Consider the following 15,168-nt stretch of genomic DNA (forward strand, 5'->3'; position numbering starts at 1 on the left):
TTATGGAGATGAAGATTTCATTTTTCAGCACGACCTGGCACCTGCTCACAGTGCCAAAACCACTGGTAAATGGTTTACTGACCATGGTATCACTGTGCTCAATTGGCCTGCCAACTCTCCTGACTTGAACCCCATAGAGAATCTGTGGGATATTGTGAAGAGAACGTTGAGAGACTCAAGACCCAACACTCTGGATGAGCTAAAGGCCGCTATCGAAGCATCCTGGGCCTCCATAAGACCTCAGCAGTGCCACAGGCTGATTGCCTCCATGCCACGCCGCATTGAAGCAGTCATTTCTGCAAAAGGATTCCCGACCAAGTATTGAGTGCATAACTGTACATGATTATTTGAAGGTTGACGTTTTTTGTATTAAAAACACTTTTCTTTTATTGGTCAGATGAAATATGCTAATTTTGTGAGATAGGAATTTTGGGTTTTCATGAGCTGTATGCCAAAATCATCCATATTAAGACAATAAAAGACCTGAAATATTTCAGTTAGTGTGCAATGAATCTAAAATATATGAATATTAAATTTTCATCATGACATTATGGAAAATAATGAACTTTATCACAATATGCTAATATTTTGAGAAGGACCTGTATAGCTGAGCTTAGCCCAGGTTTCTACAGCAGAGGATGAACAGTTGCATGCTTAAAGTCCTTTGGTATCTGGCCCAATGTCAGACTGTTATTAATTAAGTCAAGAATAAAATAGAAAAATCTCTTATCAGTCAATGAACAATGTCACATGGAGAGCCAGATAGTTTGGTACTAGGCACAAACGTCTCTAGACCAGAGAGAAAGACAGGGTGGAATTGGTCAAGCCAACCTGAACAGGACACTAGTGTAGATGGGTTATCAGAATGCATTAAAATCAGAGATCTAATATTAAGAACGTTTTCCACAAAGAAGTTAAGAAAATTGTTGCAAAGATTTAGTGTGTTATAAAGAACAGCAGGGTCATGCAAGTTGGCAGCAGTAATCCCAGAAAAATATATTTGTTTTAGCAGCCTTTAATGCTTTCTGATAACAAATCCATTTTTCCTTTAGCATTTTAAATGAGACTCAAAGTCTGTATTTTTCCCACTTCATTTTTATCCTCCAGCACTCCCTTCTGAAGAATTAAGTGTTGTCATTTAACCAAGGGTCTGATTTGGGCTTTGGGCGTTTTAACCTCTTGGGAGCAACAGTATCCAGGAGAGATTGACTAACTGAGTCAAAGTGAGAAAGTAACTCAGTATTGGAAGATCCCGAGGGTTGAGAGTACACTTCTCCAAAGACAGCTGAAAACTGCGCAGTATTAGCAGAGTTAAAACAACGCCAGAGTCGAGCAAGAGCATATAGTTTCACAGCTTACAGAACACAAATAAATTCAAATAAATTAGGCATATGATCAGAAAAGACAGCACTGTCAATCTCAGGATTAAGATCTGATAATGTGCAGGAAATAATAATATGCAAGTCTAATGTGTGTATACGTTATTGGATGGCTTCACTGATAGACTGAACAAAGGTAAAAGAGTATTTTAAGTCTAATCTTTGACCAGCTCTTGTTCTTGACCCAGGGGTCTGTGTCACTTCCTCCAGAGAGGTGAAATTGGAAAACTTTGTCCATTTTTACTGCACTGCACCAGTAAGTCTCCAGATAGGCAAAGCTCCAAGAGTGACTAGTGATCATTGGACAGTATAAAGCTGACATGTTGGATGACACACATTAGAACATAAACGTGCACAAATTAGAGAGTAGTAGACAACAGCGCACACACACTAGTGTCTCTTTTTCAACGGATCCCCAAACAGAACAGAAAGACCTGTCCCGTCTGTTATTTCCTAAAGCCTGTTTGACAGAGAATGGTTTTACCTCAAACCGAAAAACAAACAAAATTACTTGCAGAAAATCAAAGCAATGCACCAACAAACAAAAGATAAAAGCTGAATACAATATGCACATCCACAATTAAACTCCCAAAATACCCATACACATTTACTGAAGCATCTGGTAGCTATATTCCATTTTCCTTTTAAGTGACTAACAGCTGTCCCCTAGATGATTCCTAATTAGAAAGCTATTGATTACACTCAAAACCCAACTCCCACTTTCAGCTTGATGAGGAAATGCAACAGATGTTTTAAAACATCATTATGGGAATCATTATTTAATGAAAGACATAGTTTCATTAAGTTTCACTGCCCTGTTGAAAGCATGAGTTCAAATGTATTCCAAAGACACTAAGCTGCAGGCGCCATCACAATGTGAGACCTGCATAACTATATACAACTTTTTGTAAGGCAGCAAAGCTGGAAAACTTTGAATCTACTCAAATGTCTTGCTGTTTGTCACATTATTTTTTTTTTCTTTTGCAACATTCTCTATTATCTTTCAACTTTGAACATGTGACCAAACATTATCATCTTGTTATAAAGTTAAATTGCTATATGCATCCTGGGGGCTATCACCTGCTTCTCATGCTTTCCCAATTGCATTTTAGCATTTATTTTTTACTTTTAGTTTCTTTATGCAATGTATAGAACAAAGAAAAACTGGTGACAAAAGAAAACGAGAAACGTATTCTTCTGCTTTCGTTAGAACAAAAGTTTTGCTTATAAGCAGTACTAATTAAATCAGTTCCTTTGCACAGTGCTGAGATCAGCAAATGTTGTACTTTTAATTTCAGCTGACTTGTCTGTATCTGCTGGAACGTGTTTCTAATGTATTCGTAGAACCAAATGTTTGTCTAAACAAATATTAATACCATACCATCTTTAATAATAATGGAGATGTGGGTTTATTGTCGTACCTGGAGATGGAGATTTACTCATAGCTAAGGTCATTTTTGATGATTTCCACTTTGTGTTTTAGAAATTAAAAGTAGTCACATTCTTGTTGAATTCTAGTCTAGTGCCTTGTGGGTGTTTTTTGCTTTACAGTTCTTCCCAGTCTATTAGGCCTGCAGCTTTTGTTTTCTTTACCTACAGTTGCACATACAATTATTCAACCCTGACAGCAAACTAGGTTTATTGGTAAAATATACAAACTAGGGACTGTAAGCAACAAATAAATAAAACAAGAAAAAGTTAAATAGCTCAACATAAGTAATATTAAAAGTGAATTCTCCAAATTGAACACATAATCCACCTTTTACTACCTACTACAATAGTTACATTATTCTACCCCTTCATGACAAACATCTTTAGTCTTTCATGGAAACCCCTTGTGCCGTTATGAGCTGCTGCACACGTGGTTCATAGTCAGACACCACCTTTTGGAAGGGTTCCTTAGGAATCTCCTTGGGGCAAAGCCCTCCAGCTCAACGAAATTCTTGAGCTTGTCTGCTGCAACCACTTTTTTAAAGCAACTGCTCCAGTATCTTCTAGGAAATCTCCCGAAACTAAGCCTTAGTGGACTTTGACATATGCATTGGATCCCTGTCCAGTTTAAAGGTCCAAATATGCTTCCTTGCAGACAGCATTTATATTTAGCCTGGGATTACTTAATACTTTATTAAACCCTTCATACCATCAACATGCTGCAGGTTTCCAGTGCAAGCAAAGCAAAGCAACCCCAGATGCACCATGTAGGCAAGATTTTTTTTTTTTATTGGGGTTGCTTTGTACTGTCAACAGTCCAGGTGTCTTAGGTGTTCTATCTCAAATACACTTGATGCAGCAAATGAAGTCTTTGATGGGTTGCATCAGGTGTGCTGGAGAGCACGCATGATTTGAAAGTGTGTACTTATGAAGACTTATATTTATTGCTCTGAGAGTAGTCACTGAAAGTCGGAATTTGTATTTGGAATACACCCTGTAATATCCATCGTGTTCCAGTTTAATTTGTTTATTCCAGACATTTTAGTAATTTTGTATTTTGCCTGTAAATCTTACATGAGGCCAAAATAATTTCAGGGGCAACTGTGTCTAATATTTTATAAATTGAATAGGTATTATGATACAAAAAAAAACAAGGTGATGCGCGTTAGCTCATTTGCTTGCTGCTGTTTACATCCTGTGGGGCCCAGTCATGGATGGAGAACAAGAACTGCAATCCACACAGAAAACAAGAGACTGATAAAAACTCTGATTCCTAGAATGCAGAGCATTAATCTCCCAGGAAGGAGGGGTTTCACGGCTGGATTCCCCATGACGTCATAAAGCTACAAAACTCTGGCATGCAGCAGTGTTCTTTCTCTTTGCCCTCTGCTCTCTACAGGCCTTACTGGGGAGGACATGCACGTGGACGTAACCCCAGCTGCTAATGCTAAAGCTCTGTTAATGCTAAGATGGTAGCCACCATTAGTTCTGCTGTGTTTACTACACGGCACGTTCTGTTCTCACTGCGATCAGCCGTAGCACGTCGACAATGCTCATACACACAATAACTAATTTGTATAAATTGTACCTAAAGGTACCTGTAGGACTTAGAGGGGTTGCTAAACAGCACTTCAGCTTTTCTTTGCTGTTTTAGAATGTGTGTAAATTCACTCCTTCATCTACACCTTATCAGGCAGGTATTTATTAGACAATAACTGACAGAGACTGAGAGCTGTTTTGCTATTATTTCTAAATAATCAGGTGGAGCCCTGTGTTAGTAATTTTGATTAAAAGTATTCATAGCTTAATCAAACCAATGGTTCCACAACACATCTCAAATATGTTAAACAAATAGGTTTTTTAAGCAAAATGCAAGCTAGGTACTAAAGATTGTACAAGTGTGCAAGAGGCTACTTTTTGATGTCAATGTTGATTTACAACTTTTGACTGCTTTTAAAATGCCTTAGGTTCAAAGTGATGTTTCAGCAAGAGTGCCACATTACATTCGCGCCTGTCCCCCTGCGGTTCAACCTAGTGAGGGTTCTTAATGAGGGCTGTTTTTCTTTTTTCTGCTTCGGGCAGGGTGTATGTCTACTTCTCCACCCAGTCTGATGAGACAAGAAAAGACATATGACAGTATGAATACACATGACCAGAAACAGTCCCAGTCAAATAGTTTCTGACTGTTGATCTTTTTGTTTTCTTACAAGTTTAACCTTTTTAATTGGCAGAGTCAGTAAAAGACAGACCAGTAAAAATAAATGCATGTGACTTCTATGTGTAAGATTTATGGGAGAATGATTCAAGATTTAAATCCTGTTGTATCTGCTTTGCTGCATTGCTTTCGCGTTGTTTGTGGAGCTGACAGATTTTTTCTTTTTAAAACTATGTTGTTGAACCTTTACACTGTTTATGCAAATAAAAGTTGTGGATTCTGAATTTTCCCCACAATATTGCTAAAAAATAAGTTTCTCGTCTAATTCTCATGAACGTGATATTGTCTAACGTATTGTCTCATACGGTGGATGTTTCCTTAGGGGTATCAGATTTAAGAGTATTGAAAACAAAGTCCCCTTTTGTAGTAACTGAAGTCCATCTATGTACACTCAGGTAAATTTGGTTTAGTAATTAGGTGACTTGTGATGTTAATTGGTTGTATTAAATTTTATTAAAGTGGTCTGAATGCAAATGTAAGCCACACTTTCTGATATTTGTTTGAAAAAAATACTTCCACTTTGTTTTAGTCCATCACATAAAATCTCATTGAAATCTGTGTTTTTTTATCATAACGACATGTGAAAACTCCAAGGGGTACAGATGCTTTTGCAGGGCATTGTACATGGGGACCATTTGGAATAGAGAAAAAAGCTGATGTGTGCTGCTAGGAAGGTTGTTGAGAAAAATTACTTGAACTGGTGCATTTAAAATTTCTACAAAAAGAGTGTTTTATAACCTATTTAGGACAAGAATTTAGGTAAAAATAATTTTCTTCATCTCAACTATGCTCATCTAAACTCATCTAAACTATTCACTATTATACTTTTTGATGAATGTGCATTCAAGTGTGTGCACATGTGTATTCCCTGTGTATATGGCTGTGTATATGACATCAGACTCAGCAACCCTCCTCTAAACCCTTTTTATCCTTCTCTTGGGGGCACAGCTTAGTGTAAACAAAGAAAAAGAGTAAGAAGAAACGGAAAAGGCGGAGTGGATTATCACTTGGTCTGCTCTAGAATCCAGGAGAGATCAGCAAGTCATTTATACAGCATAATTCATTTATTTTTCAAAAAGTAATGAACTTAAACACAACAGCTGTTCCCAGTGCATGATGGTCCAGTCACTGAAACCAACTAATCAAGACTGGGGTGTCAACACTGTTTGGAGTCCCAGCATTTACCCCCCAACACCCACGTAGTGTCTTAGGGGGATTGTTTTTCTCTTCCCTTTTTTTTCTTTCTGAGCTCTATTGAGAATCCCTGAATGTGACCTGAATGAGAAAGAAGAGGTTTATATCATTTACAGCTCTTCGTCATGTCCCTTCAAAGCCAGGTTCATCGCTGAGAGCAAACTTAGTTTTATCCATTGTTCCGCTGGTGATGAATTGGTTGCAGGGCCAAGAAACAAAGTGGCCATTTTCATTGAGGCACTGCAATTCTTACATGTTCTAGATATTACCTTGGAAAGCTACTGACTGAGTAAAAATGATGAATAATATCTAATTGATCAAATTTGAGGACAGACTAGGAAACCATGTAAAATACTTTTAAATCTTTTGATAAAGATTTCAGGTTATTTATTTTTAAGCTCTCCTAGTTATTTGATTGCACATATATTCCAACATCCCTAAAACAAGAGACGAAAACCAATCCTAATATTATGTTAATATCCACATGTTACATCGTGTTGTATTACAAATACAATTTTGCTATTTCAACATTGTAATACTGTTGATTTCCGGACTGGTCTGTTCACAGTGTATAGATTCACATTACTTGTGTAAACCCAACAGACCATGATTCAAATTTCAAAACAACAGGCCAAATCACATTTGGAAAGCAAAGAATATGTAGCCTTCTCTTATTCTAACAGGATAACCAAAAAATGAACTAATTTAAGAAATGTTTTCATGATTCAGGAGCCTGTATAATATGGTCCAGTTTGGTAAAACAAAATGTTCAATTGTTCCTGACATTTTTTAACGAACCACGTCTCTGACTAAATTCTTTTCTCATTTTGTCTCTCATTTCCTCTCTCTGCTGGGATGACTGTTTCTTGACCACTGTTGTTTCATCAACAGGTAAGCTCACAATTTCCTGTCGCTTAACAGAAGTCTGCTCCTTTTCACTTTTCCTTTTTGCACCCAATTCTTTCGCCACTGGATGAAAGCATTTTTTTCCTGACCCTGGGGATGTTGGTCACGGATGACTTTTGTTCCCTAGAGGTCAATATATGACTTCTTTATATGTGTAGGATATAAAGGAATTAGATTAGTAATCTTATAAAAAATGCTGTCCAGTTAAAAATATATATATATTCCTAAAGAAAGAAGAGTACTATGTTAAATCTGTTTGGTTTTCTTTAGTCAGCCACATAAATTAAACTTGGAATCTCCCACGGGATTTAAGTACTTTAGCACTTCTGTGGAGTACCTTCTCTTAACAGCAATTTTGCAGCTATTTTTGCCATTTTTTCTGGTTGTATTTAATCCCTCATTTCATCTAATCTCCAAACCCCAAGCTGTTTTGCAGTACTCACAGTCGACATTTATAAAGCTTAATGTTTGGACCACACTCCTCGTTCCTGTCAAGGACAGAGCCTTGCAGAAATTAGGATACTTGCCACTTATTGACTTTTCGCTGGAATTAAAAAAAGGTTTTTCCTGAACCTATTCGTTATGTCTTATTGAAACATTGTATTGAGGAAAGTGTGTTAAATATTCAAGAACACAGTGAAGAATTATTTTTTTTCAAAAACACAAAGGTTTTAAGTAAAAGTCCAATAATCAGAATTTTGTCGGCTTTATGAAAAGATTTGACCTGCAAATACAGATTTTGCCAATTGTAATTTCTTTTTAAGAACAATAAAAGAGCTGCATTTTAATATTTTTCCTAGCCTGTCTGTGTGCAATCATTATTCATTTTATTTTGGGAGCATAGTGCAAGAAAACAGGGTTTCAATAATATTTGGCGCTGGTGGTGTAAAGGTTAAGGTTAACCTCTGCACATGGTTGCATGTGCAGAGGATATAGTCCTCAGTGTGGCTGTCCTGGGTTCGAGTCCTGGACCCGGCAACCTTTGCCGAATATCTCTCCCTGTCTTTGCTCCTCTTTCCTGTCTGCCTAGTATTGAAAAATAATGGCCTCTAGTCCCGCAAAAACAATATAAAAAAAAAAAAACAGCTGCCAATATTTCCAAATCCAGAATGTTCCATGACACACCGAGGTTGAAAGCCCTAAAGGATAAAATAGAGCAACTTTGCTTTACTCTGTTCAGTCTTCATGTAATCTGCTCTTATTATCATGTGCTCTCTTGCAGCTTGAAAGAACTGCAGACATTTCTCCCTAAGTTCTAGGACGTATATTTTCCTTTATGATAGCATCTTACATTTTTGTACTTTCTTTAAGTTTAGTTTTAAACACTTCACTGAAACTGAAAATGGCTAACTTTAAGTCTTCTTCTCTCAGTAACAACTAAAGAGGGTTGTTGTCACTGCACCCTGCTAACGCTTAAGGATGATGCATTGACTCAATGGAAAAAGATCAAATTTTGAGTTTTCATCCAGTCATCAAGGTCAGGACTGATCAAAGTCTTCCAGTTTTGCAAACAGACATTTTTTGTTCCAGTTCCAGTTTTTACATACTTGTTTGTAAGGTGCACAGACTCTGTGCATGAAGCCATACCAAAGTTTGCACAAAACAGTATTTGCACCAAATAAACACACACACAACCACACACACACGCACAGTGTAACAATTTTGGATTTATAACTGAGAATCTTCTTTCTCCTTTCTTATAGTTATGAATATAAATACCCACAAGTATGATTGCTTAGGCTACCTGGACTATTTTAGCTGTTTGTGCTGGGTGCAGGTGCAACTAGGTTGGACCCACAGGCATTTAAATGAACAAAGAAACAAATTACAGTCAAAAGCTTCTGATCGTGCTAAAAACTGAACCCAGGAGTGTGCTAAGATGGCAGCACACAAGCAATTAAAACCACAGACCTCTAAGCATAATATGTCATCCATCCCAGTGCCTCAAAGGAAAAGCAGTAGCTCAGGCAGCATTTACAGATTAAAAAAGAAGCATGGCATTGAGCTACAGTGTATAGTTAGTTAGGAGTTAGAGGTTAGTGAAAAGCTTTAACAGGTCAGCTCATGGATGCTGGTTGTAGTAAATATTTGTAATGGTATATAGTTAACAGAAAACAAATAACGTCCCATTGTCAATAGAAAGGCCGGGACTACATCATTCTTATAGCATCCCAAACGGATGATGTCTGCCACTGTTTCTAAGCACCCGAGACAAGAATGACTACCTTCCTTTATCTTTTTAACTACCCAAGGTGTACAGAAATACCCCCTGCGGGTTCTCATAAGATCTTCCAATACAGCTCTAAAAAAGTCTGACCAATGTCAAAAATCCAATTCTAGTCCTGTTGCTGCCAGCTTAAATAACTTGCTTTATTGTTAGGACCGGTGTGTAAGAAGCTAAGCAGTAAATGTAGCACCACTTCTGAAATTGCACTCTTTCCAACAGAATTTATCACAGTTATAATACATGAAAAGGACTTGGAAAACTTTATAGCATTTTTATGAATGTAATGGTAATGTTGAACAGTTGCTTATGCAAATTGTGTGTATGCCCTAATTGTTTGAGCATCAACAACAATTTGGGCTATGGCATTTGATTGCTAAACAGTCATGTACTGGGCATTCCTTAGTGCCATTGGCAATAAATGGGAATTGTTGTTTTTTTTTGCTTTTGCAAAATTCCCCACGCAAATCTGTAAGCATATATTTACAAAGCTGTTATGATTAACCCAAGGTGTCATTCCTATTTTAATTCAGTAAAACATTCATTCTGTCTGTTGTTTGTTGAATTATCTTTGTTGAGATAATAATCTGTTATTGTCGCATGAGGTATTGATGTTAAATAGAAAGTAAGCAAACTTTTAAACATTTCAAAAATGTTATAATAAATAAAAGAAAACTTGGTCATGGTCATTTAACAATCCCTGGGAATAGTAATGTCCCTGCTTCTGAAAGAAAAAAAATACATAAACAAGCACAGTCATAAGCAAATAAAGAACAAATCTCTTTCATCTAACAATTACATTTAGGGCTTCATAAAACATACTTAAAACAAATTTTATGTAATTAATGGCACAATGTTTTTTTCAGATCAATGAAAAAAGTTACGAAAGCACTCTATTATGAAGGAAAAGAAATTGCAATGCAATTACCAATACTAAAACAAATACCTGCACCAGTTAAATTTTAATAGTCAATGCAGATTGTTTGCATAGTGTCATGAGCTGTTAGTAACAGGCTTGTATGTTCATACATTGCTGAAGAAAGTTCTATGTTTAATCCTGACCAGGGTCTTTCATGTTTGCTTTCTTCCCAGCATGCATGGGATCTCTACAGGTTCTCCCTCTTCCCCCCACACTCAAAAAATAGCCATGCTAAGTTTTTAATTTTTGTGTGTCTATGTTTGTGTGGTTGAAATGGAATGTTGCAGTTGTTTTATGTTCACTCTATAGTACTGCTAACCTTGTCTGTAAGCCAGAATAGTTCAGTACTCTGTCTATCATGTGCATTAATTTTCAAAACTACAGAATACATACATCAAGCTGACTGTTTAAAATCCATGAGGGGAATATTAATAAGGCCACTTGAGTAATAGGTACTTGTGCCTTTAGTATACCATAAATAACATGATATAGTGCTACAACTATTAGTTTTACAGATTTCAACAATGTATTAAATCCTATTGAATGGACCCTTTCTTCATTATACATAACTTTCACAATCCTAATGTAACCAAATGTGGTACAATGAAACATTCTTTATGAATAAATCACTGTTAAAATTGATTCTTTGTAATGTTTGACAGAAAAAAATAATGTGACTCGTGGCAGACCAAGTAGTTTAATGATACATATTTCAATATAGCATCATTAATGCCCTGAAAATAGTATATTGAACGTACATAGCATGTTGAGCACACAGTAGATGGTGTTTAATTCAGCGTCTAACTATCGGCTGCCAAAACTGGGTCCCTCATTACCCATCAGCCCATTTGCCAGCTGCCTCATCATTATTACTCTCCCCCGGCAGCCCCTGTCACTCAAAATGCCTGGAAAGAAGCTGGAAAGTCAATTAATGTGTGTTGTATTTCTGTGTGTTTGTTTGTTTTTGGGCTTGCTTGGGTGTCATTGTGTGTGTTTGTGCATACATGTGTATCTGGGAGGGAAAGAAATAGCAGAAGAGGGAGGTTACTCCATACAGGAAGTAAATAATAGCTGGGTAAGTGGTATGTAGTCACAGATGTAGGCTAGTGAAGAAGAAATTCTTTAAATCCTCATTGAACATTAGGAAACCTTATTTGTGCAAGGACATTGACAAGTACAAGCACACTTGGGCTCACTTTTAAATGTGTAACACACACACTGTTAAAGTTTGTGTTGATGTCTTTTACTGGTATAATTTCCTTTCTCTGTTTAAAAACATTGAATTTGTAACTCAGTCAGTCAGTCATTTTCTACCGCTTATTCCATAGTGGGTCGCGGGGCAGCTGGTGCCAATCTCCAGCAGTCTATGGGCGAGAAGCAGGATACACCCTGGACAGGTCGCCAGTCCATCGCAGGGCAACACACAAACAACCATGCACACACTCATACACCTAAGGGCAATTTAGAATGACCAATTAACTTAACAGGCATGTCTTTGGACTGTGGGAGGAAGCCGGAGTACCCGGTGAGAACCCACGCATGCACGGGGAGAACATGCAAACTCCATGCAGAAAGATCCTCGGCCGGGAATCGAACCCAGGACCTTCTTGCTGCAAGGCAACAGTGCTACCAATTGCGCCACCGTGCAGCCCCGGGAATTTGTAACTGCGTAAGGAAAATTTTTTTTAAACACGAAACTAGTCATTTGTTTGTCATTTCCTATTTAAAAGTATATAATTTAACAAAATTGTGTTTCTCTGGTCTGGAGGATTTTAAAGAAGTATTTTCCTTCTGATAGATTTGCCTAAACAAACACTGTGACTCATTGGTCACCAATATCTATCCACCAGCCTGCAACTATTGTCTCTACAGTAACCAGCTGCTTTACTGACCAACCAGCGGAGGTAGTCCCCACCATTTCCATTAGCACTTTGATTCCTAGCTCAGAGTTGCAGCAAACATCCTGGATAGCCCACTAATAGAGCAAACTGGTCGAATGCAATCTAGCATTTATGATCGAGCATCGAATTGAATGAAGTAACTTTTCTAACAGAGAACCACAAAAAAAATCTGGTTAGTCAATTAGATGTTCCTGGTGTTTAAGATTGCAATATCAGAAGTACTTCAACAAATAAAACCAATTTCATTGAAAGTTTCTTCATTTACTTGGTATGTGCTTGGTTATGTTTGCAGAAGATTTTGACAAATGTGCTTTAATCCCAATGGCATCTGCATTCACAGCAATGCCTTTCCTCATTCAAGCCAACCCTCATTTGGCTTCAAATATTTAATATTCTCAAAGCGAAAGCTTTCATTTTGCCAAAAACTGTTTTTTTTGGGGGTTTTTTGTTGTTGTTGTTTTGTTTAGCCAAAAATAATAATGATATGAGACATTATTGAGTCATTAAAGGAAGGACATTTTTAATTCTGTATTATTATATGTACCTTAATGTTAACATTGACTTTACATACATTTATTGTGTTTATTAACCATATTTAAGGACATTTTTGTTTGGTCTGTAATGTGCCTAACAGATTTTTTAACGAAGTGAAAGCCAAAGGTTATTTATTAGTTGTTTGTACCAAATGGATGAAATTGAAGTACCCCAGTGCACCCGTCAAAATCAGAGTTAACTTCAATTTTCCAGACCTAATGGCTATGGAAAGGTATATTTGATTAATCTTATAATTCAATTTTTTATCCATGAAAATGGATGATAGTGAAGTAAATGCAAAAGAACAGATGATAAGAAAAGTATGGGTGAGAAATGAAGGAAGGGGTGGGAAAGGAAAGTTTTCTCAGTACCAGATGGAAGAGCAGTTGGCACCTCTCTCATTACTGTGTGGATGGATTTTCCTCCATCACAGAAACACACATACATACAATCAGACAAACACACACACACACACACGCACACACACAGAGAGAGAGCTGCCTCCTGTCATTCTACACCACCTGGCTAGCACCTGGTCGTCAAAGCAAGACCAAGGAGGTCTCTCATCTTTAGTGGATGAAGAAGAAAGAGTAGCATTAGAGGCGGGGAAGGGCACTAATCCCATATGCTTTTTCATTTGGTTGCTGTATGCTTGCGTTGATGTCTGATTCCACTCTCTGTAATGCACCCATGTACCTGAATCAACTCTCTGTCATCCCATGCCATATTATAAATCTCCCCCTGGTTCTTCTCTGTGTGTGTGGGCAGTCATGTGTGTCACACCCTTACCATCCAGACAGGCAAGGCCTGTTGGGCCTGTGAGAAATTAAATGTGGCACAGATGGGTGGAGTAGCTTCCCTCTTTGATCCAAGTGGTGCAACAGAAGGACAGACCCTGACCAACACATGTCAGACAAAACTGTTGGGCACCATCAAAGATAGCTTTATTTTTCTATTGCGTAGGAGCCAATAGACAAAGTCAAAGAGGGATTTGGACAGTCTCAGTTTTCTGAATGGGACAATGTCATTGAATTAATTAAATGAATAAGGTTAAATCTTTGGCAATGAGGGTGTGTTACTGTTTTAAAAGTAATATGCAGTGTTGAAAAAAATATATTTTGATATGAACTTCTGCTTCTTAGTCTGTAGAATAGGATCTGAGCTCCAGCTTGAGATGTATGGTGATATGGTGAATAAAAACTGAGCAGCATCCTTTCAATCACAAAGCACTCAGGTTCATGGTCTGGCAGCTATGCCTGTACAAATAAGAAGCCAACAGCATACACTGGTCAGATTTACCTAACATCCAAGAAACCTGTAAACATGATGACTGACACTTTAGCTTTGTGGCACTTCTCCTTGTTCTTTACTATCAAAAGGCGCTTTCAATTAAAAATTGATTCAAATGGATTTGTGATCAATATCAACATTAACAGGCTATCTGTTGTGGTCATAGTTTTTAGTGAATGAGATAAATCAATCACTTATTTTCATGTTTACATCTAGCAATGTCGAACATGGTTTGAATCTTGATAACATCAATCAATTCAATTTATTTATATAGTGCTTATTCAACGTTATTGTCATCTCAAGGCACTTTACAAGTCAAACAGCTTTAATTCATGTCCAGAAATATAGATGGATTCAAATTCAATAACATACATTCCAGAACCAGACTCAGTGTAAGCAACCATCAGGGCCCAACTGGGAACTGAGAGAATAGAGCAGACACGAAAAAACCACAGAAGCAGTGGTTCCGGGGCCTCTTGTACAAAGTGTCCATACGCACAAAAACCTTGCAGTACAATTTGTAATGCACAACTTGGAATGTACAAAACAAAGCGTTGCGTGAAGGTGTGCAGTAATCCACGCAAACCTTTGACCTACCGTGAAAAGATGCAGCTGTCACACAAACGTTTTCAAAAAATAATAACAACAGAGAACTAAAACACACCTAAATACACTGAAATGTGACTCCATTCAGTTTTATTTTGTTCATGGGCCATCTGACCCAATGTTTTCTCATGAGTTTGCGCTTTACTTTGTCTCATTTTGTCTCAATAACGTAACTCACCCACAATGATGGAAACAACCTCAGTCAGATGTAAACTTTGAAACGTCCTGTTTTTGTCACATAGATTTACAGTAAATGTGCATGGGTCTGTGCGCCGCAGAGCATAAATTGCATGTGAATCATCTAAGGGGCACTTTCATTCTCACTGTAAAAGAAAATAGTGTCGGATGAGCAGATTAATTCCAAACAAGTCAGGTGTGATGATTTATAACGTGGACAAGCTGTAGACAGTCACACATGTCCATGAATAGCTGTGTAAAGTTGTGTGTAATTATGGAACGAAGGCAGCTTTGGCACTGATGGAGGACTTCCCCAGTGGAAGAAGTCAGAGGGAGTGTTTTTTTTCAGAGATCTTATTGACCTGCTGGCACATGATGATGCATCGTTTATT

General features: G+C 37.5%; 1 protein-coding gene and 1 long non-coding RNA gene across 4 annotated transcripts in view; both read left to right on the forward strand.

Annotated features, from left to right (window-relative positions):
• Window positions 1-7,918, forward strand: part of LOC124876220 — a 137,342-nt gene extending 129,424 nt beyond the window's left edge. Inside the window, exon 4 of the long non-coding RNA XR_007040247.1 lies at window positions 7,111-7,918. This is a non-coding gene — a long non-coding RNA (uncharacterized LOC124876220). The remainder of the gene's footprint in view (window positions 1-7,110) is intronic.
• cadm2a (cell adhesion molecule 2a) overlaps window positions 1-15,168 on the forward strand; it is a 397,367-nt gene that overhangs the window by 205,611 nt on the left and 176,588 nt on the right. The gene's annotated exons all lie outside the window — the stretch shown is intronic.

The sequence above is a fragment of the Girardinichthys multiradiatus genome, chromosome 11 (genome assembly GCF_021462225.1).
Source record: "Girardinichthys multiradiatus isolate DD_20200921_A chromosome 11, DD_fGirMul_XY1, whole genome shotgun sequence".
Lineage (NCBI taxonomy): Eukaryota > Metazoa > Chordata > Actinopteri > Cyprinodontiformes > Goodeidae > Girardinichthys > Girardinichthys multiradiatus.